Genomic DNA, 26,173 nt, shown 5'->3' with positions numbered 1-26,173 from the left:
AGGAAGAAATCAGTAGAATGGAAGTTATGGAAGCAATGAAGAAAGTCAAATTGGGGAAAGCCCCAGGAATTGATGGAGTGTGTGGTGAAATGCTGAAGCATGGGGGAGAGACAGTAGTAGAATGGATGCGGAAGATGTGCAGATTGGCCTGGAAGGAAGGTAAAGTCCCGGAGGATTGGAAGTCAGGGATAATTATTCCCTTGTACAGAGGAAAAGGGGAAAAAGAAGTGTGTGGTAATCATAGAGGCATTTGTCTTCTTAGTGTAATAGGAAAAGTGTATGGTAGGATACTTATTGACAGAGTTAGAGAAAGAACTGAGAAATTAGTTGAAGAACAGGGAGGCTTTAGGAAGGGAAGAGGTTGTGTCGATCAGATATTCATTCTTAAATCTTTAGTGGAAAAGGTTCTAGAGAAGGGAAAGAAGTTGTATCCGGCTTTCATGGATTTGTAGAAAGCATATGACAGGGTGGATAGACAAGGATTGTAGAAAGTATTAAGAATATATGGAGTAGATGGGAAGTTGTTGAATGCTGTGAAGAGTATGTATGATGGTGCTAAGGCTGCAGTGCGTGTGGATGGTGAACTGAGTGAATTTTTCTCTTTGAAGGTTGGGTTGAAACAGTGATGTGTCATGTCTCCATGGTTCTTCAATCTGTGCAGGGATGGGGTAATAAAAGAGGGACAAGGTAGGGCAGTGGATGTTGGAGTGGCCCTGGTGAGTGAGGGTAGTGTTTGGAAACTCCCTGTACTGTTGTTTGCAGATGATACTGTGTTGTTGAGTGAAGATGAAGGGGAGCTGCAAGGCTTGGTGGATGAGTTTAGGAGAGCGTGTAAGAAACGGAATCTAAAGGTGAATGTAGGGAAGAGTAAAGTGATGGTCTTTGAGAGAGATGAAGTCAATGAATGTACAGTGAGGTTGGATGGTAAGGAATCGGAAAATGTGAGTATGTTTAAGTACTTGGATAGTGTGATGAGTAAGGATGGAAGTTTGGAGGGTGAAGTGCTTGAAAGGGTACAACAAGGAAGAAAGGTTGCTGGTTCCTTGAAAGCAGTGATAAGAAACAGGGAAGTGAGCATGGAAGTGAAAAAGTTACTACATGACAGTATTGTGATACCAACTCTAACGTATGGAAGTGAAGCTTGGGCGTTGTTGGAAGGACACAAGTCAAGAGTGAGAGCAGTGGAAACGAGTTATTTAAGAGGAGCCTATGGAGTCACATGGAGAGGCAGACTGACAAATGAGGATATAAAGGAGCGTTGTGGTGTGGATGTGGATGTTACAGGAAGCGTTAGGAGGAACACACTGAGGTGGTTTAGCCATGTGGAGAGGATGGAAGGTGAGAGACTGACGAAGAGAGTGTATGTGAGTGAGGTGGAGGGGGGGAGAGGAAGGGGGAGGCCGAGGATGAGATGGAGGGATGGAGTGGAGAGGTATATGAGAGAAGGGATTGTGAGTTGGGAGCAGGGCAGTGAAATGGCGGGGAACAGGGCGACATGGAGGCGATTTGTTTGTGGTCATCCCGTACGGGAATGAGGCGTCTCGCAATAGATAGATAGATAGATAGATAGATAGATCACATGGAAATTTTGTTGTCCCTCAAACACCTCATCATCACTGATTTTTCACTCGTGGACAGCACTCACTGATGCTTTCCCCTCAGTTCATGTCATCCTATCTGCCTTTTCGACTGTAAGTTCTCACCTTCCCCTCTTACTTTATTCAAAATGACTTTCTCTCCCACATCTCAACTGCTTCTTTCCACCTTGCTCTCTGCTTCCTCACTTTAATTTCACTCACATCGAATTTCTCGTTCCTTTGTGCCCTCCATTAGTGTTTACTTTCCGATCCCTGTCACACCTCTTCCTCTCGTAAAAACTGTGATATAGTTAAGTCTTTTCTTCACTCTCCTCAGTGCCCTGTTCTTTCACATCCTCTGTCAACTCTATTCTCTTCCCCTCTCATCTTGTCTTTTTACCCTCCACCTGAGAGAGTCGGAGGAGGATGTTGTTATCACTGGGATCAATAGGTGTCCGTCCGTAGAGTTGGGTGGCAGAGCGGAAGACTTGCTGGTGCAGAGATTTCATTTCCGGGCCAGAACTCAGAAAGCATTCACCATAGAGTCATGAATTCTCACATAATCATGTGTCTTATCGTGAACAGGTGCCTTTTGATAGGTAGGATACTGTGTCTTAAGTAGTTTTCATTTAGTAATAAGTAAAAAAAAAAATCCCAGAGATTTCAGTGCAACATGCGCAAGGAGTCTGAAGGGCCCAAGTTATGTGTCCTCAAGGCGATCTCCGTAAGCCCACCTTTAAAAGAAAATGTTGCAGGGGGGGGAGGGGGAGGGCCGCTTTGCCCTCGGTTAAGGTGTGCATGGAGGTGGAGGGGGGGATGTACTTGGTCAAATGGAGAGTTGTAACAACGTAGCGCTGCCCACGTTTAAACTTTGCCACCCTCCCCTACAACCTCCAACAGCCTCGTTATCCTCCTCCCTTTTCTCCACCAACTTTAGTAATACCAGCCATTACCGTGTCGTATACATTACTGGACACAAGGGACGCTGTCTTCACGTAGTTCGTGACCTAACCACAAGGGGCGCTATGGCTACAGCCCATTTCACTTCCCTTACAGATGAATGACGGATGTAACAGAAGGAAAGATGATGTAACTTTATTGTTTCAGTTACATAATACTGTATGTAGACTTCTGTGTTAGTGTTAAGTCAACCTTACATCACTGCACAGCATACTTGTAAATTTTCTGACTGAAGAAAGGGTTGTACTGCTTTTACCTTAACTTTGGCCAGATTATTGCCCTTTTGCAGCTTAATTCACGTTACTCATTGTCAGAATAATATAATGTTATGGCTCTACTTCCTTTCTACAACACTTCTTCGTGATTACCAACATTTTCTAATGCCAGTCAGCTTTTCAACTCAGCATTCAAGATGGAGAGGCGTCAATGATAGGCCAAATTAGAGTAAATGGATATAGCTAGAGAATATTTCGATGGCAAAAATAACTAGAAAAACATGTGTTATAAACTTCCACGCCTACATCCTTACAGGGTTTACATAATCATGGGGCTCACCATTCATTTCCGTGCTTATGTTCGCCACTAAAAAAAAAAAAAAATAAATAAATAAATAAATAAATAAATAAAATGTATATAGTTCAACATCATATTGAAAAACCATTATACTTCTCATATAATTTAGTAATGATGTACTTTACTGCTATATTTGAAAAACATCAGAGTGAAAGATTATTTTCTGAAGCTAATTCCAAATATTATCATTTATAGGATTGAAGACGGAAATGAGGGCGTTATTAGGAAGCTGCGGTACTCCATGAACACGAGAAAAGGCTGTTAAGTGTAAAATAAGATTCAGTGCACTACAAGGTGGATATGAAAGTGATGTTGAAGACAGTGGTGGTGTCTGAGGTGAAAGTGGCTGTGGTGGAAATAGTGGTGCTGCCTGGCAGTGGACATGAAGTAGACAAAATTATTTTTTAATTGTTAGAATCTTGCAGGTAGGGTATTTTGGTAGACCAATACACCAGTCCTGTATGAGACAGCCTTAGCATGTGTTCGGTATGGATGGTGGGTGTTAGCACCGAAGTGGTGACATGTGGAGATGTACGAGGACTACTGGTCCCCAAGAAAGACTACTGGGACTTGGGGATAGGCCCTGAAGCCTTTACCCGGAGTCGGACACGTAAAAAAAAAAAAAAAAAAAAAAATCCACAGCCTTTTCAAGAAACGTGTCTTCCCGGGACCTACCATTGTCAGTATCAGTCACCCACTATCTTACAAGCTCTGAGTCAAAGGTTCCGTTCCTGAAAACTTTACCCAGTATGATGGTATGACTAAGAAGATGCCCAATACCATGGGAAGAAAATAATATTAACAACATGATCCTTAAGTAATGGTTTATTCCTCTCCTGGCAATTTCTCGTGTGCTGTGGGAACAGCTCAGTGTCATCAGTATCTGTCTTGCGTTATTTATTCACTTCCTCCTCCACATGCCACAGCCAGACCCACACTATGCCCCTTTTTCTCTAACTAGGCCTGAAACTGCAATCTCTCCATCTTGAATGCTGAGTTGTAACAATAGATGGCACGAAGAAGTGCAGGGGGAAGGATGCATAACCATAGCACTGTGTTAGTGACACTGGGGTATGTGAAACAAGGTGCAATTGAACAAAAATCTTGACCAAGTTAAGTAAGATGAGTATAGCCGACTGAGACGTCCTTGAAAAACTGCGCTGTGTTTCTCGTGAAGCACTATTTACTGACCACCCTGTTAAACAGCAAAAGACCATGCGATACGGGAACATGAAAACAATACATTTCTTTTCTTCGGAAGCGAGCATTCCCATGTCCAGTCTGGAATTTTCTCTCCATCAAGATAAATTGGTGTTGTTGCGACGTGGCAGTGTGTGCATCCCTGGATTCATATTCTCGGAGGTCAAGGAAGCTCCTTAACACCTCTACCTAAGTGATCTATTTTTGGATACTGTCGGCTAATATTGTTTAGTATATTACGTATGCAGAGTATGGCGATATTAGAATGATTCGAGTAACACGAAAGAGGACGGCAAAGTGTAATAAAAAAATATATCGCTTAGGAAAAGGTGTTAGGGAGCCTCCTTATTAACTAACGAGACGCCCAGACTCTCCGTAACATCTACGCTGCCTCGCCTCCCTGATCTGCCACACACACCAGTTCCCGCAAAAATATGCCGGGCTAACTGTATCTTAATTGTGGCGTTTTGGTCTTCCTCGTTCTTTTGTTTACAGTATGGAAGAAAAATTTTAAATAAATTCTTCATTTTTCTAAGCTTAAATTCGTTATATGTCACTTCATCTGCATTTAAACCTTCATTGTTGTGTAACTTTTTATTTATATATTTTTTTTCTCGCAGGCAAATTATTTTGTTAGCATTATTAACTTTACTTGTGGTGAAGAAAGTTGTAAATAGTTTTAAATATGTACTTCAGTACTTAATACGTCTTTCATTTTGTTCTTTTTACTGCCAGATGACTTTATTTAGCGTTGGGTAAGCCTCTCTCATAATAAAATGGCTGATGTATAAAAGACTTTTGCTCTAAACCAGCAATGAGCAAGATGAGTGACTCAAGACTTCAGTCTACAGAGTAACTATTAATGGAAACAAAAATTTAAAAACATCAGACAGTCTATGCAGGCCTCATCCTGGGTAATTAATGGAGTGACTAGAATTTTTCTGAACACATATTATCCATTAGCGAATTAAATGGAGACTCATGCGTGCGTGCGTCTGTGCATCCGTGTGCTTGATTGCGTCAGTGCCAGCGTGTATAGTAGTCCATTAATTTGTGTTGCAGTTATTCTGACGCCATCTTAATCTTATTTTTTTTATTATTCATAACAAGAAGAGGTTAAAGACTGAAAAAATAATTACAAAAAAAAATATTTTAGTGCACAGCGCTTGAATAATTGATGTATCTTGGCGCCATAATTTTACATAAGAAGAGGCTGATAAAGCTGACGTGTCTATCGCTGCCTACAGAACTAATGAGTTAATACCGACCTTAGTCAAGTTACACACAAAACAAAGGAGTACAAAGGAAACCAAATAGCAAAATGCCTTATGGTCCTTTCAAGGCTGTTTGTTACAGAGTAGACTATGATTACGAGATCAAACTCTACATGCTGAATGATAAAGATAGTAAAGCAAGAAGGCTCCCCCGCCTCCAAACCCTCCAGTTAAAACTGGGAAGAAAAATTGAGAAAAACCACCATGCAGCATGGAAAAACTGACATGTAAATTTCATAGGAAAGACTGAAAAGGAAAAGCTACATTCTATAATACATTATCTATAAGCTACCAGTATGAATAACCTGGAAGAGAAAGTAGTAAAGTAAAATGAATAATCGAATAAGTAAATAACTAATGCATGTCACTATGTACGGGTACGTTGAGTTGACGGGGCGTCTGCGGACACAATGTGGAAATTCCACAGTGCACACTGTGGATATTCAGGGGTGGTGCCGGCAGCCTTGCCTGGCGCTATTAAGGTAGGCAGCAGTCAATCAGGCCACAGCTCCGTTCATTCCACTGAGACTAAGAACTTTCCCATGTGGGACAAGCACACAGGTCACCTCCTGAAGCAGTGACCCCTGGTACATTTAAAAAATCCCAATGGTGGCCACGTAACGAACAGGGACTCTCAGTGATCCACAGCCCATCACAGGTCGAAAGTATGAGTAGTGACCGTTAACTCAGGGCTATCTGTGCATATCCTAGTAGTGTGTATATACTATATTTGCATTTAATAAATTGATCCAGGCTCTAAAAAAAAAACTAAAATAAAATAGAATAGAAAATTATACATACACAAGTGTTTTCTTCAGGAGTAAACATATTAAGCTGGGGGTTAGATGCCAAATACTTGTCCAGGCGACCTTTAAAGGTATGTACTGTATTACAATTCACTACGTTGGAGGGCAATTTATTCCATACATCTACAACTCTATTGAAGAAGAAATGCTTAGCTTTATGCAACTGAAATCGTTTGCCAATTATTTTATGCCCATTGCCTCTAGTGTATTCGAGTGATCAACTGTGAAGTATTTATTGACAGTCATGTTATCATGTCCTTTGAATATCTTGAATACTTGAATTAATTCTCCTCGTATCCTCTATTTTGTTAGTGTAGAGAGATTCAGGGCTTCTAAACGTTCCTCGTATGGTTTATTTCTCAATCTAGGTATCATCTTTGTCATCCTTCGTTGCACTCTTTCAAGCTTTTCCATATCCTTTTTATAAAACGGTGACCAAAACTGAACGAAATACTCCAAGTGCAGGCGTACTAAGGAAATATACAAAGTGAGGACAATATTATCGGATTTATATTCAAATGCTCTGCCTATGAATCCAGTCAGTTTACTGGCTTTTTTGACAGCTTCAGTACATTGTTTGCTTGGTTTAAAATCGTTAGTTATTATAACTCCAAGGTCTTTTTCATGGTTTACCCTATCAAGTTGAACATTATTCATCCTATAACTAGCTCTTACATTTTTACTGCCAATGTTTAGCACTTTGCATTTGTTAATATTGAAATCCATTTGCCAAACTTGAGCCCAGTTAAACAGTTGATCAAGATCCTCTGAATTGCCTGCCTTTGCAGTGCTGTGTCTGCTCTGTTACCTATTTTAGTGTCATCAGGAAATTTTGAAATCTTGCAACACAATCCTTTGTCAATATCATTTACATATATTAACCCCTTAACTGCGGGGCGTCACTTTCGTGACGCTTGGGAGCAAGGGATCATACCGCGGGGCGTCGCTTTTGTGATTCTGTGTTATTTTGAATTAACCCAGGCTTCCAAGTGGGGGCTTGTATCATCTATCAGTACTGCCAATGTCCAACACTAGTCAGCACTCCTAATCTCATCTGTACTCCCATCCATTGTTGACAATTTAGCCATTTCTCCCCGTTCTTGACTCCCCTTCCTACCCCCCCTCCATTACCCTATCCTCTCGCCTGCCTGCCCGTGCTACGCTAAGTAAATCTTCCCTGGAATTTTTCACTGATTTCATCCCTTGAAATAAGCCCTATGCTCTATTCTTATACCAAATAATATATACAAGAATGAAATAAGGTAAGTGAGAGTGCCATACACCTGGAATTGGCTAATTATCACCTGACAACACCTCACGTGCACTCGTTCGCTAATTTTCACTGTTTATTTCCCCTATTATGCCGTATAATCTATTTTCGTAATAAATATACATATAAGGAGGGAAGGGAGAAGCCTAAGTGATATTTACATTCACCTGGAACTACCTAATTTATAATGTATTGTCTAGATTTCCTGCAAATCATTTCAGTGCTATACATAGCTGTTTCAAGACCTAACATTGGTAGTACTGAATATCCCTAGGTAGGCCTCCACCCCGGCCCTCCCTTATCAGTTCAGTCTCATCTTCCGAAGTGGAGGTATGTCTGTTTCCTCTTGCTGACTTCAGGGCCTTTTCACCCCCATGCAAAGGGCCCTGTGACCCTTACCCCCTACTAAACCTCGTGTGGAAAGAGGTAAAGGGCTGACAATTGATAAAAGAGTGACTACGATCTTTCTATTGAGTAAAACAGTGCAAGTGGAATTGTAAATAATGTGTAAATAATGTGTAAACAGCAAGTGAAAGTAATGAATGTAAATATACGTGAACAGTGGAAAATAGTTTTATAAGTTACTTCAAGTGACAGTGCATAACACAGTGTAAATAAAATAGAAATGTAAATAACGTAAATAAAATAGAGAACGTAAATAGAAATGTAAATGAGAAGTATTATAAGAATACGATTATATACCCTAGGAGTAATGAAAGTGAAAGTTTCACTCTAGCATGACTGAATACTATGAGTTATGAGAGTGAAGATGAAAGTGACATTCACTCTCAATGCTAGTATACAGGACTAGAAAGTGAATGCTACGTATTTTACTGAAAGAAATTGAATCCCTACAGTGACAATAAACTAATACTACTGAAGGAAACTTATGGATAAAGACTGTAGATATATATAAGTGTTACATAGTAATAGAAATATAAAGTGTGAGGGGTTTTATGAATAATAAATGACAGTGTACCAAGAGCGAACTAGCACAAGTGCGACGGTCAGACGCGCTCATAATTTTCATTGCTTTCACAGTGGGTTTTTTTTTGGAGTATGGATCCCAAACTACTTGAAAATCATAGAGTAGTGTTTATAGTATTAATATCTGGCTGTGGTAATCATATTACGGGTTGTCGGGAAGTGTAAAGTGGAGACTTCGTTACCCAACTTCAGAGGTCTCCACAAGTCCTACGGTAACTGACGAAGGCTCAACAAACATTCCAGGAGAAAGCTGAAGGTATGTGCCATAAGCATATGTAATTTTAATATTCTAGGACTAATAACTGATTTTTGGCAAATATTTTTTGAGAGTCTGTCGGAGCCCGAATAACCCCGTGGCACATGCAAAACATTGGTAAACATGCCCGCGGTGTAGGGGTTAAGAAAAGAGTAGGACCTAACACTGAACCCTGCAGCACTCCACTTGTAACGTTTATCCAGTCTGACTCTTTTCCATTTGTTACAACTCTTTGCTTTTGACCGGTAAGCCAATCTTCTACCCACCCGAGAACACTGCCGCTGAAACCATGTGCCTTTAGCTTCTGAAGGAGTCTTTTGTGTGGAACTTTGTCAAAAGCCTTTTGAAAATCGAGGTAGACCACATCAACAGATTTGGTCTCGTCGTACATGTTCAGTATATCATTGAAAAAGTCCAGCAGATTCGTGAGGCAAGAGCGACTATTACGAAAACCATGTTGAGAATCTTTTATGAGATTGTTTGTTTCTAAGTGTTTGACAAACTTGTCTCTGATAATAGTTTCAAGCAATTTGCAAACCACTGATGTTAAACTAATTGGCAGGTAGTTTTCTGGTTGGGCTCTGTTGCCCTTTTTGAATATAGGGGTTACGTTAGCATGCTTCCATTCATGTGGCACCTTACTGCTCCTAAGTGATAAGATAAAAAGTTCAGATAATGGCTCTGATATTTCATTCTGTTGTTCCTTCAATACACGTGGCGAAATTTTGTCTGGTCCTGACACAGTAACCACGATTAGGCCACATTACGTTGTTATATGCAGGTAGCTCACTTTTCTTTATGTATTTATAAGCGGACTGATGGCTATGTAATCCCAGTGAAATTCAGAGCGACAGCAGGGAAAAGTTTTTTTTTAAAAATTTTAAAAAGTGCTCCAGTCAAGGTCTTCCAAGTTCAAGTCTTCGATACTCCTTTTACGCTAACTTGGCCCAGACTTTTGTCCTTTTGTAGCTTATTTCATATTGCTCGGTGGCAGAATAAGACGGCACTGAGGCTCTACGTCCTTTTCACGGGACTTTTTCGTGTTTAACACCGTAATCTAATGTTAATCTATTGTTACAACTCAATACTGGAAGTGAAAAGACGGCAATTTTAAGCCATGTTATGGTATAGTAATGAACTGACCGACAAGAATACAGGGCACAAAGAAAGCATAGAGTTAACGAAATTATATATTATTATTGTATAGCATTTTAGAAATTCAAATAAAACCTTGCAATCAAGACATGTGAAAGAAGGATGGTAAGTGTTTGGACCGCCAGCAATTGGACGATGTTGTAAAAGATACATTGTGGCAAGGAGGCGGTATCGATCAGAAATGCTGATAAAAGTGACTGCAGTAATAACACAATGCGACACAACACCACAACGAGGACGTTTTCTGTGGAGACAAGTAGGAAAAAGAAAGGAAATTATGTAAATGTGATGAGAAAACACACACACACACACACACACACACACACACACACGAGTATATCTACACGCTAGCACACACACGAGTATATTTACACGCCTGCCCAATGTGTGTTCTTACCTAATTGTTCTTACCTAATTGTATCTTTACAGGAATGAGTCAAGCTCGTATTGTCCCGTGTCTTAGACCATATTTATCGTACATATCCTTAAATTTGTGAATTGTTTTGGCACACACTATTTCATTCGGTAGTGCATTCCATTGATCAATTGCTCTGTTTGGGAAACTGAATTTCCTTACGTCTTTATCACCTCTCTTCTTATGCAGTTTTTTGCAGTGTCCTCTTGCTGATGCTTCTCCATATGTTAAGTAATCATTTATGTCTATTTTCTCCTTTCCTGATATGCACTTATATAGCATTATCATGTCACCTCTTTTCCTTCTCTCCTGTAGTGTTGGTAGATTCAGTTTATTTAGTCTTTCTTCATAGCTTAGGTCCCTTAAGCTTGGTATCCATCTTGTAGCGGCCCTTTGAACTTTTTCAATCTTGTCTATATGCTTTTTGAGATGAGGACTCCAGACTACTGATGCATATTCCAGGGTTGGTCTAATGAATGATGTTATTATCCTTTTTAGCATGTCTTCATTTATGTATGTGAATGCTATTCTCATATTTGCAAGCAGTGTATACATGTTCCGTACCTTCTCGCTGATGTGGTCAGCCGGAGATAGTCTGTTATTGATAATCACACCTAGGTCTTTCTCTCTTTCTGATGTGTATAGGGTTTTATTTCCTAACTTATAATCCCAATCAGGTCTTTTTCCACTTTTGCCAAACTTGATTACATGACACTTGTCCACATTGAATTCCATTTGCCATGTACTACTCCATTCATGAAGTTTATTTAATTCTTCTTGTAGCTCCCTACAAGAGTCTGTGCTAGTAATTCTCCTTTGTATTTTTGCATCATCTGCAAACATATTCAGATAGCTCTCATTTCCAGTGTTACTGTTTATATCATTTATGTACACTAAAAACATGATTGGTGCCAGCACCGAACCCTGTGGTACTCCACTAGTCACTTCTTTCCATGATGAGTGGTTTCCTCTTAGTACTGTCCTCATTTCTCTTTTTATGAGAAAGTCTTGCATCCAACAAAACAGTTTGCCTCGAATTCCTCCTTGATGGTACAGCTTCCATAAAAGTCTTTGGTGTGGTACTGTGTCAAAAGCTTTCTTGAAATCTAAATAGATACTGTCCACCCATCCTTCCCTTTCCTGTATTGTGTTTGTTACTCTGTCATAGTAGCTCAACAGATTAGTAACACATGATTTTCCTTTTCTGAAACCAAACTGTCTTTCTGTTATCATACTGTGTTTTTCTAGATGATTTACCCAAGCTTTTCTTATAAGTTTTTCTAATACCTTGCTTACAACACTAGTCAGTGATACTGGTCGGTAGTTGAGAGGATTTTGTCTATTTCCTTTCTTGAATAAGGGGACTATATTTGCTTTTTTCCAAATATCAGGTAGTTTCCCTTGACTCAAAGATTTCTTGAAAATTAAAAATAATGGTTTACTTAACTCATTTGCACATTCTCGTAACACCCAACATGAAATTTCATCAGGACCACTTGCTTTTCCTCTGTCTAATCTACTTAACTCCTCTTGTATTACTTTTTCTGCTATTTGTATATCTGGTAGTATGTGTGGACATGCGTGTTCCACATAGTCTCTCTCAAAATTTTTTTCTTCTGTAAAAACTAATTGGAAATTCTTATTTAGTGCTTCACAAATATCTTTCTCTTGTGTATAAGTGATTCCCTCGTCCGTGATGGATTGTATTATATCTTTTACTTTGGTTTTGCTTCTGATATAGCTGTAAAACAGCTTTGGTTGATCACTACTTTTATTTATTATATCCTCCTCAAACTGTTTTTGGGCTTCCTCCTTATTCTTGTATAGTCGTTTCTTGCCTGTTTGTAATTATTATATGCCCTTTCACTATTGTGTCTTCTGTATCTATTCCACAACAAATCTCTTCTTTCTTTAGATTTTTTACATTCTGTATTGAACCATTTCTGTATTTTCTTATCTGCTTCTTTGTGCTGTGGGATGTAATTCTGGACTCCTATTTCATAAAATTCACAAAATTTTTTATATACAGCATTTAAATCTTGTCCTCTAAGCTCATTTTCCCAATCAACTTCTAAGAAATACTTCTTTAGGTCTTGATAATTTCCCTTTTTATAGTTTAGTCTCTTTTTGTAACTGTCAGTGCTGTTTACTATGTCATATGCTATCCTGAAGTTATAATTTAGTACTGCATGATCGCTTTTGCCGAGTGGAGGGTGATATATTAAACTGTCAATGTCATTTTCTTGCCTAGTAAATATTAGATCTAGCACTGAAGGTACATCAAGTCCTCTTTTTCTAGTGGTTTCCCTCACATGTTGCGTTAAGAAAAACTCTTGTACGAGATCCAGGAGCTTTTGGTCCCAGCAGCTTTCTTGGCTATTTATATCTAGAGTATTCCAATTTATATTTGTATTGAAATCCCCAGTTAGTATAATTCTTTCCGATTTCTCTTCCATTTTATGTAGCAAGGATCTTATACTCTGAATTGTACTCTCTGCTAGGTCCTCATATTCGTCTCTTTCCCATGTGTTTGATTTGGGTGGCATATACAAATTGGCTACAATTACTTTACCTTCAGATGTGTCGATCTCTACTGCAATCAGTTCTACTTGTGATGGTATATCTATGTTTATTTCCTTGACTTTTAGATTTTTCTTAGTTAATATTATAATTCCTCCTCCTTTTTTAAATTTCTGTCTCTTCTCCATATATTGTATTCCTCTAAGTTTAGTATGTCATTGGATATCCTTGGTGTTAATTTTGTTTCAGTTAGGCATATTATTTGTGGTTCATTTTCTCTGACATAATCATTCATCTCTAGTAATTTAGATACCATTCCATCCACATTTGAGTACATCAACTTTATCATTTTGTTTATATACTTGTCATGACATGGTTCTACTAACTTCCTCCTTTTTCTTCCATCCTGTTTGTGTACCACTTTCGTACCTGCAATCCTATTACTTTGTAAAAAAATTTCTTCTTGTCCTCTTCTGATCTTCCCTCATTTTTTTTTTTTGCTTCCTCCCTTTTCTCTTTCAGTAATTCCAGTTCCTCTTGTGTTAGACATCTTTTTATCCATACATTTTTGAACTCCTCTTTTTCCATAAGATTCTTTGCATTTTTTAGTATCTCTTCCACAGTGTTTACACTCTGGAAAGTCACCTTTAGAGGTCTTGTCTTGCTTTTCTCGTATTTCCCTAACCTTTTGTGTTCCTCTATGTCTTTACTACAGATTTCCTCTGATACTTCTTTCAGTAAGTTCATAACATTTCCCATCTCCTTTTTGTCTCTAGTGATTTTGTTTTTAATTTCTTCCTCTTCTATACCAGTGATTACTATTGATTTATTTATTTCTACTGAATCTCTGACTAACTTTGGATTGTTTTGGATTATTCTTTTCACTTCCTTTTTAATGCTTTTTTCCTCCACCCTTGTTTCCAAGTCTTTCTTTACTTTCACCATTTCAGCATACGTGATTTCTACATCATTTTTGTAGCTTTGCACAGCTTCATTCACCTGTGTTATCTTCTCCTCAATATCACTGCTCTGGTCCATAAGACTGCTTGCTTGTCTAATTGTCTCTGTGTCATTTTTTAACTCTTCCATAACACTCTCGTGATTAAATACTGTACTTCCCATTTCACTCACTTTCTTCCTAAGTGTACTCAATTCCACTGTTAGTTCACTGATGGTTGTGTCTTTCTTATTGGCCTCCTTTCCCAGTTTATCTATCTCTTCCTTTTGCAAGTGCATTTGCTTCTTTATTTCATCAATTTCATTTTTGAAAGCCATTTCTAGATTGTGTACACGTTCAACAAGTCTATTGTGAGTCTCCACTTCAACTAGTTCTTGGTAGAAATCGTCATTTTGCTTTTTACTTTTATCCCTTTTCTTTTCCAAATTTGTTTTACTGAAGTATGTATCCATTTTGTAATACTAAATGAACAGAGTATGTACTTACAGTGTGCACGCTTTCCCGGTCTTTCTGTAGTATAAACAAACCCAGCTGACTCAACGCATCGTGGTTCTTTGTTGTTTCAACCAGTCTTATTTAAACTTATTATTTCTTTTCCTTTTAATAATGAAAAATCATTTAGTCTAACCTGGTACAGAGCTTGACTCATTCAAAGATACTTATTTAGGTAATGCCTCTGGCCGTGTTGAGCTTGTGTGTGTGTGTGTGTGTGTGTGTGCGTGTGTGTGTGTGTGTGTGTGTGTGTGTGAGAGAGAGAGAGAGAGAAAATGAAATTTTTAGAACTGAACGACAGTAAAGGAATGGTTCATTAGTGGTGGTGGTGGTGTCAGTGGTGGTGATGTCAGTGGTGGTGGTGGTGTCAGTGGTGGTGGTGGTGTTACGGGTGATGGTGGTGGTGTCAGTAGTGGTGGTGGTGTTAGGGGTGTCGGTGGTGGTGTTATGGGTGATGGTGGTGTTATGGGTTGTGGTGGTAGTGTAAGGGGTGGTGATGGTGGTGTCAAGGGTGATGGTGGTGTCAGGGATTGTGGTGGTGTAAGGGGTGATGGTGGTGTCAGGGGTTGTGGTGGTGTCAGGGGTATTGGTGGTGTAAGGGGTGATGGTGGTGTCAGGGGTTGTGGTGGTGTCAGGGGTACTGATGGTGTCTAGGCTGATCATGTTGTCAGGGATGATGGTGGTGAAAGGTGAAGTCAGAGGAAATGACTGGAGTGATCTCGTATGTAAACTATTAAATCGTACAGCCTGGACACCGACACTGAACTGAACATCACTAAATTATAATGCACTTCACTGATTTTATCCAGCATGGGAAGACTAGAACATTAATTGGACGGTTAACACTCCTAAAAAAAAGTATGTGAAACTCTCTATGATGTTATGAATATTCAGAAATCGTTTAGCTATAAAAGTGGAATGGCCGCTGTGGTTCACAAAATCATTAGACTGTGCACAACTCTGGTCACTCCAAACACATACACTTTACATGTTGACCTCTGGATACTTTTATGTACCTACTTACATGGATAGTGATACTTATAAGTTTAATGTTTACAGTTGATACATAAAACGTTTCTATATTGGCATGACTAATACTGCAAAATATATCAAGCTATAAGGAAATGAACTTTCCATTTAAAATGTTAAATTGCGAAATATTACCCAACATTTTGAATTTAAAGTGATTGTAAAAGATGTATGTTCGTCTGTGTGTGTGTGTGTGTGTGTGTGTGTGTGTGTGTGTGTGTGTGTGTTTATACAAAGATCGACGGAGATGCTGGAATCGGATATGTTTAGTAAGGATATAAAGAGATGTGAGTATCATAGCTGGTTTAACAGTACATAAACATTTTTACATACATTAACTAATAAGGGAAAATATTTATATGTACATTTGTTTCCTTTCTTAAACAAGACAGCTAACAAAAAATCAAGAATAATTAATAAAGAAGGCAATATTAACCTTAGAATAAAAATAAAACTAAGTCAGCTCAAAGAACCACTTATGACTATCATTAATGAGGATTTATAGTAAAAAAGAAATGGAGATAGCAGTACATAAGTTACAAATATAATTCAAATAAATAGTCAATAAAGTTGAGAAATATTGAGGTTTGAGTTAAAAGAAATGCCAAGATATGAGTTCAGATAAATATTCAATAAGATGTCGGAGAAACTTACTGAGATATGAATTCAAAGCAATGATTAATATAACGTAGAAGCAACTTAAACAAAACTCAGCTCTTTTAGGCAGGATAATTATTTAATAGCTGAAAGCATAAAAATAGTTTAACCTAATCCAACCTAAATCAAAACTGAAAGAGTACATGATAACTGAAAAGCCGCCAATGAAATTTTCATTTTCATTAAAGGCAACTTCAGATTAAGTATTTATGAAGTAATGAATGTCTTCATTCCTCTTGCAGTTTCTTTGTTCCTTTGTTTGCTATGCCATCACTTCCCTGGTTGGTATTCTGGTGCGGTTAGGAAGTTTGCTAACGTCTCTTCCACCTGTTTATTTCTGATTCTGCTCTGTTGCTATGTTCTTGGTTGTTATTCATGCAATCTCTGTCGACACTGAAAAGATATTAGAAGTAAAAAAGAGGATGTTAATGGGAAGTTTGGAAAACAAATAACTAAGGAAGGGGTGCTGAGGAGCCTCCTTACCCGACGAGAATACGGGCCCCCTGTCTGTTCCCAATAGCGATATTTTCATTCATTGTAACTATTTCTCATATGTTTTGTAAAGGGATAACATCCTGTCTCTTAGGAAACTGTTCTGTACTCCATATAATGGAATATTTTTTCTTTCATTCCTTGCGGCATCCATGCTCATTTAGTTTCTTGTTTAAAAGGTTTGGAAAACTTTCTATTACAGCAGTTATCAAAGTGGAGTAAAGTATCTCTTTCCGTTATTCCTATCACCAACTGTCTGTTTGTTTCAGCATAGTGGAGACATCTCTTAATGAAGGAGTAATAACTGATCAAAGGTATTTAGCAAACAATAAGTAAATAACTAAAAAATAAGTAAACAAATAAAGGAAATAATGAGCAAAAATAAGTAAATATGAATACATAAAATAAATCAATAAATACTTGAAGGTAGGAAATGAATAAGTAAGTAATCTACGTAAGTAAATTAAATTAAATCAAATTATGTAGACAATAATTAACATAAATTAACAAAATAGGTTAGGTGGTGTAGTGGTAACAGTGCCTAACTTTGTGATAGGTGGGGCGCTTACCATCCACTCACTCGATGTAGCGTTGCTGTCGGGTGTCTGCCCTTTCCTCTCCTCCATCCTTCTTTCCTTCCATCCTCTTCTGTCTTTCTTTCCTTCATTCTTTCCTTGTCCTCCTGCCTACGAGTGACTTTACGGTCCCTCTTCTATTTTTCTGTCATTCATTCTTTCCTCTTCCTTCTGCCTGTGGGTGACTCTACACTGAGTGACAAGCCAAACGGTTTCCTGTACACCAGGAAATAATTTACTACGCTGGTTGGTAACCATTTAACCCGATATTGGCGCCTGGTGGTCTAGTGGGTAATTATTGCGCTCCAGTCGGATTAAGCCGGTGAAGGTTTATATCCAAGGGATGGTTGGGATTGGTTGCTCATGTAATGCCACTCAAGGATGAGTGAGGCTGGTCACTCTCATTTCAAATATCGGGACCAACTGCCTAGACCTGGGCTCCTACGCTCCTCATGGGGCCATGTAGGATTGGATGATGGATGGATGGATGGTTAGGAAATATATACGGGTATAGATAAAAATATATGTAAATAAATAAAAAATAAATAGAACAAATATAAGTGAATAGTTAAGCAGACAAATAAATATATGAAAATAGATAAACAAGAAGTAACATACACACACAAAAACACACACGAAAACTACCCCCACGAACTACTTTTCTCACATCCAAAATACAAAGGAAAGTACAGGCTCCATAATATACTGTACTGGGTAAATAATACTGGCACTAAAATTCCTGTCCTTAGTATTGCCTTACACACCTGTTATAGTTATAAAACAATGTGGCACGGGTGTGTGTGTGTGTGTGTGTGTGTGTGTGTGTGAAAGTGTGTGTGTGTGTGTGTGTGTGTGTGTAAAACTTTCCGGTGACAGATTGACCAGGTGGGACGAATTCCTTGTGAACAATCTCTTGGATATCGAAGAAAACGATCAACATTGACTTGACAATGCTGCGCCATTGGTCCGTCATTGCAAAACTGCCAAACCACTTACACACCAAGTTATAATAGTAAGCGTAGCTCAACAACACGTCCGCTCACAGACACGGCCGGGGCCACGCTGGCGCACAAGGGGTACTGCTGACTCCTGTTAGTGACAAAAGGCAAAACTGCAAACCGTTGGCTACGACAGTTCCAATAACTGGAACTACTGGGTAGCACCTTATATATATATATATATATATATATATATACACACACCTATATATATATATATATATATATATATATATATATATATATATATATATATATATATATATATATATATATATATATATATACTGTATATAGATAGATATAGATATAGATCTATCTTTTTATCTATCTGTCTATCTATCTATCTATCTATCTATATCATCATCATCATCATTATCAGCCGTTGAGGTCCACTACAGGACCGGCCTATCCCTAGCGAAGCAGGGACAATACAGCCATTGTATCTCTACCCAGTGGCTTAGGCTGTCTGGTAGAGACTATATGTAGGGTCAGAAGTGATCGTGAGTGTGATTGTAGTGTTGTAGTGGCTTTGGATGTGTGTGTAAATCAATTCCAAACCATTCAGTTATAACGCTTGTTAGGTTTGAATTACACTTCTAGATCAATCTAGAATTCCACATATTTTCAGGTATTATTTTTCTTCTGTCTTCGTGCCAAGTGTGAAAATAGATCCATACTGTTTCCTGAGCCATCCAGAGTAAATATAACTAAATATACTGCCCAGAAACTAGCATTTAAAATATCCATATTTTCCTTAGCCATCTAAATTTAAATACAATAAATCAACAACAAAGAAAATAGTTTCGAAAAATATAATCAACTGTTCAACGTCAAATGAGCCACTTGCAAACACTGACACGCCTTGTCCATGAGCTACAATAATCCTTGTTGCAAGCCAGTGCATCATTTTGTTACACTGGACACTCCTGTTTTAATTTTGACTTGCACCCCTTATATTGTAGCTATTCAGACAAAAAAAAAAAGAAGAAGATAAAAGTAAATTCTATGATCTATTTCCCTTTTTAATGTCTGGATGCCAGACATTGCTCTTTCGACAACTTTGACATCATGTAACACTTTTTAGTAGTTCTGACATATTCTACTTTAGTACAGTATTTCTAGTGATGTGTGCTTGCTGCAGAACTAAGAATTACATACCGGAATTCATCTCTACAATTCATCTTTAAGGAACAAAGCAAGTTTTTGACAATGACAAGTAATTAAAGATTACGGTAATTTGGCCAATGAGCGTTTACGGGATGAATGAAGTACTGAAGCGGATGTAATGGCAAACATAAAGAGGATTATCTTATACTAGTAATTTATACAGTAAGGGACCGGAGAGTGAGAGACGAAGTAGATGGGTCCATGACAGACACAGCTTTGTGCCAGATACAGTACATCTGTCCAGTTACAGTGAAAACATAGTCATATATATTTGTACCATATACTAATTTATGCTTCGTATAAAAGAAAATTATATACAGAATAAGAAAGAGCACTCAGTGCCTAAAGGTCGAACATTTAACTTTGCTGTGTGACCCTGACCTTTGACCAACTGTTGTTAAAGTCCGATAACTTCATTCCTTCTTGACCGTCAAAAGCTTCCACCAAATTTGGTTCAGATCTGATCTAAACTGTAATGTATATTGGTAGTGGAGTGTGTTGTGCCAGTAGGTGTTGCAGTATGAGTGAATAGGACGTCAGTGTTGGCCCTGGAGGATTTGTGTTGCCTTCCAGGGTTTGTGTGGACTGGTGTACTATTAGTGATAGAGCCCCACCCTCCCTGTTCATTAACGACACACTCTCGCACCCCAGAGGCAGGGGAGGTGTTGATGAGAGGGGAGGTAGAGGGTGAGGATGAAACGATGGTGAGGTGAGATGTGAAGTGGCGAGGAAGAAAAGGTGGTGGGATGGGATGTGGAGTAGTGAGGAACAAACGGTGTTTGAGGGGGTTGTGGAGGGGTGAGGAAGAAACGGTGGTGGTACAGGTGAGGAACGTGCTGATCATCGGTATAGTGGATGGAGGAGGACAGACGAATGTTAAGATGTCGGGAGGGGAGGGAAAAACGGTGGAGAGGTGAGGAAGGGAGGTGCGGAGGGGAGAGAATGAAATGGTGAGTAAGCAAAGGGTAGAATGAAATTAGGGAAAGTGAGTCCTAGTTTATGTATCACCTTCATCTCTGTCATCATGCTACATGTAGAGGCAAGCAGGGGTAGCTTATTAACCCCTATCCGCCAGCTGACGTGTATGCACGACAGGATTCAGGGAGCGGAGGGCCGCCGGTTGACTTGATATACCGCACTCACCATCCCGCCATTGTTTAAGCGCGATACCATTTTCTGTGATACCTACAGGGTAGGTAGGACCCCAAGGTACCCCGCAGTTGCACGGTTCAGTTTGTGCTCGGTAGTGGTAGTGAGAGGAGCCATGTCATCTTCCTTGACATCATCCGATTCTGTCCCACCGCATGAAGGGCCAATTGCCTCATCCACCCCCGAGAAAATTCAGTCCTTAGTGCCAGGTAATGGGCTTAGTGATAGTGCCATAGGACGTGCCCTTGACGATACTGTCTCCTCTCGTACACTCAGCTAGAGTACGTCCGCTGAGGAGAAAAAAAACTATGACGTGGAGAGCGAGCTCTCTTGCCCTCCAACCCCTACTCGCCCTCCGACGTCAGAGAGGGCTCTCTGACTTCTCCAGGAGGAAGGGACAGTCTATGAGAGTGATGATTTCGGCGATGAGGAGGCGCAAGATGACCCAGGACAACGGGAAAGTGATGCGGACCTGCGATCATCTGCGGAAAAAAACACCGCAGAGCCGTTTTCCCCACACTCTCGCCGCCTGCTTGCCGACGTATCTTCCTCCAGCACTCCCACCTCAGCCTACCACTTCAAGGGCAGAATCTCCACAATCAGGCCCTTTGGGAGTGGTATGAGTACTGAGCAGGTGTGTGGAGAAGTGTAAATAGTGTACAGCAGTGCAGAAGTTTGTGTATTTTCATGAGTGAAATGTGCGATATTATAAGTGAATTATAGAAAGTGCTAAGATATGTCTTTTATAAGTTCTACAGGTGCATATAAGTGATTTATAGTAAGTGCAATACAGGAGTTGTAACTGTTTATTGGATATTGGTTAGAAAATTATTGGATATACCTTGAGTTTGCCTACCTGTTACCTGAAAGAAAACCACTTGTGAGCGAGCCACAATGAACAATACCTGCTTTGCTATACCTAAATTATTTCACTCAATACTCAGGGGGATTGTGCCAAATATGAGCATCAGTGTGTCTGTGATGTGAAGTACAAATAATGTTAGTTGTGTAAAACATTTATATGATTGTCACTATAACACTGATTAGTACAAAGCAGTCTGATTTACAGTACAAATAATTACCTCACTCTCTACGATCAGTCGTGAAAGAGCAACAACACTTACTTGTCAAAGTGCAATTACCCGTAATCGTGATGTAAAGTGCAGTTCAAAGTGTCTTAGTAAAGGAGAAATATGATTATTTACAGAAGTGAGTACAGAGAAACGACGAGATATTTCCTTTCCCACACACCTACAAGGCATAGTGGCATGGTGGTGTGGGCGGTAAATCCTTGGGTGAGCTACATGAACCGGGTGATGACTCATTTTCACGGCGGTGAGTAAGGAGGAGTAGAAAAAACGAGTGGAATATTCAGCATTCCAAGGACGCACGGGCGGTATTACAAACACCACTCCAGTCAGTGCTGCCAACGCTAGCCGGCCGGGCCAAGGCCATTGCCAATGACACGCTAGGAGCAGCGCGCCAAAACGTGAAAAACCACTCGTCTTCAACTCATCCTTACTCATCGACGGGACCACCTAGTGACCTCGGGATACCTTCACTGGAAAGAGGGAGAGTTGGTGAGTCTTATGGACTTCATTGAATTCTCTAGCTTTTATAGTTTGACAGATATAAGGGTTTGAAGTAAGGGTATTTTTTCCCAAAATCTCGAAAATTGCCCGTAGGGAGGAGTGTGTAGCTGCCGGGAACCCCCCGGCGGCTAAGGGTTAAGGAGAGGATATTGGTGGAGCGAAGACGGTGAAGAATGAAGAAAGGACGATGAGGTGGTGGTGAGGGAAGATGTTGCGACTTAAGAATCAGAGCAGGATAATGGAGGGGGTAAAGAAGAAACAACGTGGAAAAGGTCAGATAATTTTAGTGAGCGTTTATGATTGACTAAAAGGAATAATGTAAATGAATAAATAAAAATACAATAGATAATATCATAGCTATTGGCACCGTGACATCAGACCATCATGTCATGAATGAAGAAAAACCTTAAGTTGCTTTTGGCACTGGATTTTTTTGAAGGAAAAGCTGTAGCAGCAGGACTTACGATTGTTTGTCTTCGTAAGCTGTGTACTGGTAACATAATGACATGTGGAAGGCACAGGAATAAGGAAAATATCTTTCTTTCTCTACTTTTCCTCTTCCTCTTTTTTTTTTTTTCCTTTTTTTTTCCCCTCTGCTTTCCCTAGCTTGACAGTATATTTCATCTCTATGTGATTTTCTGTACTCTCTCTCTCTCTCTCTCTCTTTCTCTCTCTCTCTGTATTGTTGAGAAGTGGTCTTTACCAGTTAGGTAGTCGAGAAATTTCTCAATGTTTCCGTACCGTGGTTCCGTTACAAGTCAGAGTTGCCAGTTAGCCTTCTGTTTGTGAGCGGTTATTCTGTAAGTTCTACATAAATTTTTGTTTTTTTTTCTCAATAATGTTTTATTTATGTGATTCCTTCTTTAATTATGTAATTTAATTTAAGTTTGTATGCTAAATCAATTACAGTGTTATGTAATATAAGAAACCTTTGGCATGTTTTGGATATTTCCGATTTGGCAACTGTTGCTTCTCCTAGAATGTGGATCATACTAGAGCAATGCTAGCTTACATAAGGATGGGGAAGAGACTATAGCAGAGCAGGTCAGTCAGTTTTCAGTTCAGTTTGAGTGTGGTGCAGCATCAGTGCAGTGCAGTGTAGTTTGTATTTTTGCAGTACTTGTGAAAATAGTGAAGTTGTTGGCAGACAGTGAAGTGTTGTTGAAATTTGTGTATCATCGGTACTTGTGAAAACAGTGAAGTGTTGCCATGCGTTAAGTGTAACTGCAGTTAGTAAAGTTTGTATAGTTCCAGTGCTTATGAGAATAGTGAAGTGAAGTTGGAAAGCATTCAGTGTATTTATCTGGAAAATAAAAACAGTGAACTTAAGAATCCAGTGTTTATTTACGATGCCTTAGCTGATCCTGTGTACTGTACACCGAAAGGCAACCTCTAGGAAGAACAACTCACTGGGCAACGTCCTTCCTATACAGAACTATTGCTGTTGAAGCCTGTGGCAGTGTGGGACAGGGAAGTAACAGTGGTGTTAGGAGAGAGGATCATTAAGGGCTGCAGTGAGACTAACCTTCGACATGAAGGCAGGTGTACAGACAAGATGGCAAGCTAGGCAGGAGGAGACATCGCTGGGTGCAGTTATGATGCTATTACAAGCTCAACTACAGGCACAGAACGAAGGACAGAAAGAACTCAAAGAACAATTACAGGCACAGAACGAAGGACAGAAAGAACTCAAAGAACAGTTACAGGCACAAAGTGAAGAACTGAAAGACTGATATGAAAATCTTCAAGAGGCATTACAGGAGCAACTGAGGGAAGTACAACAAAGGATGCAAGGACAGCTGGATGCAATCATGGGGGAAATGAAGGAAGAACAGCAACAGCTGAAGGAGGAAGTAGATGCCAAGCTAGAGCAGCAGAAGTATGAGGTAAGCAATAACATGATGGAGTGTAAACAGCAAGTAGACGACCAGTTAAAGACAATTAGTGAGAAAATTGTGATGGACTGCAGACAACATGTAGATGACCAGTTGAGGCATGTAGATGACCAGTTCAAGCATGTAGATAGCCATTTGAAGATACTCTGTGAGAGAATTGAGGCTGTAGAGGAATACTGCACTACTGAGCCTCAAGTTAGTGTACAGGGAGCAAATGAAAAGAATGGACAGTGTATAGTGAATCTTGACGATCCCAAGTATCTAAAGGTAGCATTACAGGGTTGAATAATCAGAATGAAGAAGTTTTAAGTCCTGGACTTAATTATGATGCCCCAGTTTTTAGGCCCCAAACCAGTGAAGTGCATGGCTATAATGGGGGTCCAATTAAAAAGAATCTTCAGGATTTTGATGGTAGAGTATCTTGGGAAGCTTACCATGCACAGTTTGAGTTACTTGGTGATCAGAATGGTTAGGATGATAGACAGAGGGCAATGCAGCTTGATGCTAGCCACAATGGAAATTCTGGGCCAGAAAGTGATGGAGAGGAACAGTTATCAGTCCCTAGTAGTAGTACTGGTGTGCAGATATGGGACCATGTACCAGACTGAGGTTTACAAAGCGTGATTTCGGACCCATGTACGGGCTCGAGGCGAATCTCTACAGCAGCTTGCTCACGACCTGGAGCGTATGACATACAAGGTGTACCCTGGAGCAGCACCTAACCTATTGGCTAGTCTTCTGAGAGGCCAGTTCATCGATGCTCTTGATAGTGCAGAGTTGAAAGTGTAAGTAAAGCAGGCAAAACCAAGGAACATGTAAGAAGCACTAGCCAAGGCTCTAGAGTTTGAATCCTATGTCAGGTCCAGTACGTCCACTTTTCGGACAAGTCATAGTGCAGAATTCAAGGCAAGAGAGGCACAGGTATGTCAAGTGGAAAATTTTGAGGGAAGATGCTGGTACCATGAAAAGCCAGGACATATGAAAAAGTACTGTTTTAAGTGGAAAAGGGAACAGGAGATCCGAGGAAGTTCCTGGTATTGTGAGAAGCCAGGACATCAGAAAGTGGATTGCAACAAGCAGAGGAGAGAACAGGAGAAGACCAGAGGAGGTTGCTGGTTCTGTGGAAAGCTGGGACACAGGAAGGTGGATTGTTACAAATGGAAGAAGGAGCAAGAACGGAACAGTGCAAGGAAATCCACGATTGCAACAAACAGGTGTTGGTCACGTGGTGGGATGGGACACTTCAGCTATGAGTGTCCAAATGAGAAGGATGAGGATAAATTAGAGAAGGCTGGTGATGAGAGGCAACAACCAGACAGTTATTCCCACGAAGCCCCACCACTGAGGAAATGCAGGAGAACCTTGTAGAATAGTGTGCGAGAAGATGGAAGAACAGACGACAAGCAGTGTAGTAGGAATGGGAGATTTGGCAAGAAATGCCACCATACTGCTGTGACAGGGCCAGTATCAGAGACAGAAAACCTGAAAGAGGATGCAGATGGAGGATGCTGATTTACAACCAATGCTAGAGTGGCTGCAGCAGAGTACAGTGCAACCATCTTGGGAATAAGTTTCCAGGTTAAGCCCTGCGACCAAGAGCAACTGGAGTCAGTGAGACCTACTTCGTTTGAACATTGGACCACTGGAGCATCAGTGGGAGACATCCGATGGCCTCAGCAAGTACTGGCATCTGGTGTTTCCAAAGAAAATGTGGTCTGGTGTTTTGGATAAGTCTCATGACCAGATCACTAGTGGGCACCTGGGAGTGAAGAAAACTCTAAGTTGGCTGCGAAAGAGGTTCCACTGGACCGGCATGCATTAGGATGTTGAAGAGGGTTTCGGGTCCGTGTTGTATGCTGTGCCAAGAAGGAACCAGAGAAATATAGTTGCACCCCTCTTCAGCTGTATTAAGTGGGTACACCGATGGAAAGGGTGCACCCACTGTAAGAGGAAACTGGTATATATTTGTTGCCATGGACTTCTTCATAAAGCGGCCAGATGCCTATGCCACCCCCGATCGAGAGGCTGTGACTATTGCTCAGATGTTGGTTGATCAGTTTTTCTGTCGTTTTGGGATGCAGCTACATTCAGACCAGGATAGAAACTTCGAGTCTGCTGAGTTCTGTGAGCACTGCAAGTTACTGGGGATCAAAAAGACTAGGACGACCACACT

The 26,173-nt window shown here is 39.9% G+C and overlaps 1 pseudogene; it reads left to right on the top strand.

Moving 5' to 3' along the window:
* The window catches only part of LOC145399539 (cytochrome c oxidase subunit 3-like), a 43,503-nt pseudogene extending 18,714 nt beyond the window's left edge, over positions 1–24,789 (top strand).
* The last annotated feature ends 1,384 nt before the right edge of the window (positions 24,790–26,173 follow it).

Source organism: Coenobita brevimanus, chromosome 49 (assembly GCF_032717465.1).
Source record: "Coenobita brevimanus isolate Jiangsu-jjx chromosome 49, ASM3271746v2, whole genome shotgun sequence".
NCBI classification, from domain to species: Eukaryota; Metazoa; Arthropoda; class Malacostraca; order Decapoda; family Coenobitidae; genus Coenobita; species Coenobita brevimanus.
Note: the sequence above shows the minus strand (reverse complement) of the source record. Positions and strands in the feature narration are given on the sequence as shown.